The sequence below is a fragment of the Grammomys surdaster genome, unplaced genomic scaffold (genome assembly GCF_004785775.1).
Source record: "Grammomys surdaster isolate TR1022 unplaced genomic scaffold, NIH_TR_1.0 373, whole genome shotgun sequence".
Taxonomy (NCBI): domain Eukaryota; kingdom Metazoa; phylum Chordata; class Mammalia; order Rodentia; family Muridae; genus Grammomys; species Grammomys surdaster.
Genome location: NW_021604792.1, coordinates 9,982,420 through 9,987,938, shown reverse-complemented (window position 1 = coordinate 9,987,938; position 5,519 = coordinate 9,982,420).

Genomic DNA, 5,519 nt, shown 5'->3' with positions numbered 1-5,519 from the left:
AACATCTTCACTTGAGTCTTTAGGCTTGTTAACCTTGAGTTCTGCAGATTGTATCCTGGGTATTCTGTAATTTTTGGCCAATATCCACTTATCAGTGAGTATGTACCATGCATGTCCTTTTGGGTCTGAGTTACTCACTGAGGATGATATTTTTTAGTTCCATCAATTTGCCTGCAAAATTCCTGATATCCACACTCTTAATAGCTGAATAATATTCCATTGTGTAAATGAATCACATTTTCTGTGTCCGTTCTTTTCTTGTGGGTCATCTGGGTTGTATCCATCTCCTGGCTATCACAGATAAGGCTGCTATGAACATAGTGGAGCATGGTATGGTATGTTCTCTGTGGTATGGTAGGGGAATCTTTTAACTATATGCCCAAGAGTGGACCCATATGGCAGGGTCTTCAGGTAGATCTATTTCCAATTTTCTGAGGAACCTCCACATTGATTTCCAGAGTGACTGTACCAGTTTGCAATCTTACCAGCAATGGAGGAGTGTTCTTTTTCTCCACATTCTCACGAACATATGCTGCCACCTGTGTTTTTCATCTTAGCCATTCTGATAGGTTTAAGGTGGAATCTCAGAGTTTTAATTTTCATGTCTCTGATGACTAAGGGCTTTGAAAATTTAAGTGATTTTTGGGTATTTGAGATTCCTCAGTTGTGAATTCTTTGTTTAGCTCTATACTTCATTTTTTGATTGGGTTGTTTGGTGTTTTGGAGGCTAGCTTCTTGAGATTTTTCTATATTTTGGATATTATCCTTCTGTCCAATGTGGGATTAGAGGAGATATTTTTTCCCAATCTGTGGGTTGCTAATTTTTCCTATTGATTGTGTCATTTGCCTTACAGAAACTTTTCAGTTCATGAGGTACCATTTATCAATTCTTGATCTTAGAGCCTAAGCCATTGGAATTCTGTTTAGGAAATTTCATCCCCCCCCCCCGCATCCATGCAAATGAGTTTGAGGCTGTTTTTCACTTTCTCTTTTGTTATATTCAGTGTATCTGATTTTATGTTGAGGTCCTTGATCCACCTGTACTTGAGCTTTGCACAAGGTGACAAATATGGATGTATTTTCATTTTTCTATGTACTGACTGCCAGTTAGACCAGCACCACTTATTGAAGATGCTTTCTTTTTTCTATTGTATATTTTTGCTTTTTTTTTTTTTTTGGTCAAAGATCAAGTGTTCATAAGTGTGTGGTTTTATTTCTGAGTCTTAAATTCTATTTCATTGATCATCTTATCTGTCTCTGTATCAATACCATGAGGTTTTTATCATTATTGCTTTGTAGTGTAGCTTGAAGTGAAAGATGGTGATTCCCTCAGAAGTTCCTTAATTGTTGAGAATTGTTTTAGCTCCCCTAGGTATTTTTTTCATACGAAATTGTTAGAGGGCAGAGAGTGGTCAAACTCAAGGCCGAAATCAATCAAATGGAAACAAAGAGAATGGAAGAAAGAATCAACAAAATCAAAAGCTGGTTCTTTGAGAAAGTAAACAAGATAGATAAATCCCTAGACAAACTAACTAAAAAGCACAGAGATGGGATCCAAAGTAACAAAATCAGAAATGAAAAGAGAGACAAAACAACTGAACCTGAGGAAATTAAACAAAACAAAACACCAGATCCTACTACAAAAGCCTATACACAACAAAACAGGAAAATTTAGATGAAATGAATGATTTTTCTAGACAGGTACTACATACCAAGGTTAACTTATGAGCAGGTAAACTATTCAAACAGGCCCATATCCCCTAATGAAATAGAAGTCATTAAAAACCTCCCAACAAAAATAAGCTCAGGGCCAGATGGCTTTAGTGTGAAATTCTATCAAACTTCAAAGAAGATCTAATACAAACACTCCTCAAACTATTCCATAAAATAGAAATAGAAATAAAGGGAACTCTACTTTATGAAGCCACAATTACTTTGATATCTAAACCATACAAAGACCTAACAAAGAGAACTTCAGACCAATATCGCTTATGAATATCGATTCAAGTATACTAATAAAACTCTAGCAAACTAAATCCAAGAACACATCAAAATCATCATTCACCATGATCAAGTGGGCTTTGTATCAGGGATGCAGGGGTGGTTCAATATAAGAAATTCAATTTACATAATCCACTATATAAACAAACTCAAAGAAAAAATCACATGATCATCTCGTTAGATGCTGAAAAAGCCATTGACAAAATACAATACCCTTTCATGTTAAAAGTATTGGGGAGATCAGAAATTCAAGGCCCATATCTAAACATAGTAAAACAATAAATAGCAAATCAATGGCCATTATCAAATTAAATGGAGAAATACTTGAAGCAATTCCACTAAAATCAGGGACAAGACTACCCACTCTCCTCATATCTATTTAACATAGTACTCTAAGTTCTAGCTAGAGTAACAAAAAGAGATCAAGTGGATACAAATTGGCAGGGAAATCAAGGTATCAGTAGTTGCAGATGATATGATAGTATACACAAGCGACCCCAGAAACTCTACCAGAGAACTTCTACAACTGATGATGTATAACTTCGGCAAACTGGCTGGATATAAAATTAACTCAACAAATCAGTAGCCTTCCTTTATACAAATGATAAACTGGATGAGAAAGAAAATAGGGAAATAACATCATTCACAATAACCAGAGATAATATAATATATCTTGATCTAACTCTAATCAAACAAATTAACTGTCTGTATAACAAGAACTTCAAGTCTTTCAAGAAAGAAATTGAAGAAGACCTCAGAAAATGGAGAGATCTCCCAGGCTCATTGATTGGTATTATTAACATAGTAAAAATGACCATCTTACCAAAAGCAGTCTACAGATTCCATGCAATATTCATGAAAATTACAATACAATTCTTCACAGACATGCTGTGTTCTTTACAAGTTGGATATTACTCTGAATCAAGTGAGTACTCTACAAATATTTTATTTGAATATGTCAGTCATATCTCCTCTCTGCCCATTGTCTTCTTTGCTATACAGAAGCTTTTCATTTTTAATTTGTTCCACTTATCTATTTTTGCTTGTTGGGTATCCATTTTGTTCACCCAGACCAATTCTTTCCCACTTGCTTTATTCAATAAATTTCAGGGCTACAGTTTTTCTTTTGCCTTGGTCCATTTAGGGAATATCTATATATTGCATGATAAGGGATCTAGGTTAATTCTGTTGTGTGCAGATGTAAAGTTGTGTTAATACTATCTTCTGACATCTATAATTTCTCCACCTTGTCTTCTAGGCACCTCTGTTGGAAGTTGGTTGATAAATGGCTTATTTCTGGACTTGATTCCATTTCTCTTTGGATGTTCTAAGACAGTGAAATGTTGGAATGGAAACATATTGTCCTGACTGTTATTGATTGTTTTTAATATTGGTGTCTAGGGATCTGGGTTCATAAAATTTTAATTCTATGTGTTGATATCTGAAATAATCTTTTTATGGGGGGGTGCTCTGTATATTGGTTTCTGTTGCCTCTATGGTTCTTAAGAGAATGTGGTGGTTGTGTGCTGTCTGGTAGGAGATTCTTCTGGGATCCTGCTAGGTGTGATCTCTAGGGGTTCCTGGTAAAATGTGTTTCTAGGTATTGGAGGCTGATACTTAGAAACAGGTTTGGGCTAGGAAGAGAGAGGTTCAGGGGTCCATAACTGGAGGGAAATCAGAGTATTCTGAGATCTGCTTAGTTCTCAGAGTAGGGGCAGTGAATGAGAAGAGGACATAGCAGGTGGTGTGATACAAGGCTGGAAATGGATATGGAAGAGAGGAGGAAGAGTGAAGATCTGAAGCTATCATAAGTGCTTAGCCTACTTGCCTCTGTCTTAGGCCTCTGGCAGGTTCCCAGGAATGCCTGCTGGAGTTAGAAGGTGGGATATTGAAATGTGTAAGTAGAAGGGAGTTTGGAGGGGTGGTCTGTGGAGGCAGAGAGGAAGGAGCTGGAGATGAGACTAAGGGATTGGATTTGGAGTAGAAGAGGGGGTAGTGATAAAGAATTGAAGTTAGCCTGGCCAGAGTACCTTTGTTATCTTGAAAACTTTCATACAACGGTTACAATTGTGCCATAATAATAAGTAATGCTCATTATAACATGTGCTTATATGGAAAATCTAAGTCTAGCCACATTTTTATCTTATTATAGATCATTCATCCCTCTAACCTTATATATCAATCAAATAGATAGTTTATTTATATATGCTTCAGTATTTTTAGTATATTATGCTTGGCAATTGGGATCAATTTAGAATAAGTTTGTAAATTGTGAGTTTATTTGTATTTCTTCATGATTTGACTTTATTATTTATTCTTCTCATGTTAAATCCCTGTTATTGTTATAACTTTTATGCTAATTTTCACTTGTTTTTATATTTATTTTTATTTATAAGCTTGTGACACTATTAGATACGAATGTATTCCATGTTTTATGCTAGCTCTTTGTATGTCTTATGCATAGTTTTCATGTTTTAAAGGCTCTTTTCTCTTTCTTTTTCTCTATTTCCAGATACATGTTAGATTCTCTAAATAGAATTGATTTAAATTGTGATTTGTGTATCTTCTTCTTTTCTATTACTCATAACCAAACCAGATGTATAAGAGTTGGGGTAATCTGTTCTACATGTCTTGGTTCTTACAGTCAGTGTTGCAAATAAGGGATACAGTGTTTGCATTTTAGTGTTTGTTTTCCACATTTAAGGAGAATGAATGAGTATGTGACATATGTGCATACTGACACAGGATCTTGCTATAGAACAGGATGGCCTTGAAATCAATACAGTCTTCCTGCTTCAGCCTTTTGAGTTATGGGGTTATTTGCATGAACTGCCATAGCAGATCGAGAATCCATTTTGTCTGTTGCTTTCTGAAGTTGTAGACTTCATGTTCACTTGTAGCTTTCCTTTGGCAACTTTGATGTTTATCTTAGAATCAGCATATTTTATATATATGGAAAAAGACATTAAAATACATTAAGAAAGCACATGTAAATAACGTTAAATACTAGTAACAAAATATGTTCATTTACATGTTTATAAAAAGAAAAAAAAGAAACAATTTTAAAAGGAAATAGAGAAAGGTAAAGAGTGAATTGTAGAACTGTTGTTGAGTAGAACCAGGGAACTCTGGTTGAATGATGCAGTTCTCTGAAGTGATTTTTGCTTTATACTTAGGGGTAGTCTCAGCACCAGAAAAAATTATCAATATCATTCTTACTCAGTTCTCAAAGCTATTGCAACCTAGATTGTGCTGTAACTATTTTTTTTTAATTTCAGTGTTGAATCAAGCCAGCTGTTCCAGTATAGAGGGAGTCATGTTAAAGCCAGCGAACTATATGAGCATAAGACTGTAGACCAGATATGCTTTCCTTCCTTCCTTCCTTCCTTCCTTCCTTCCTTCCTTCCTTCCTTCCTTCCAGCCTTCCTTCCAGCCTTCCTTCCTTCCTTCCTTCCTTCCTTCCTTCCTTCCTTCCTTCCTTCCTCCCTCCCTCCCTCCCTCCCTCCCTCCCTCCCTCC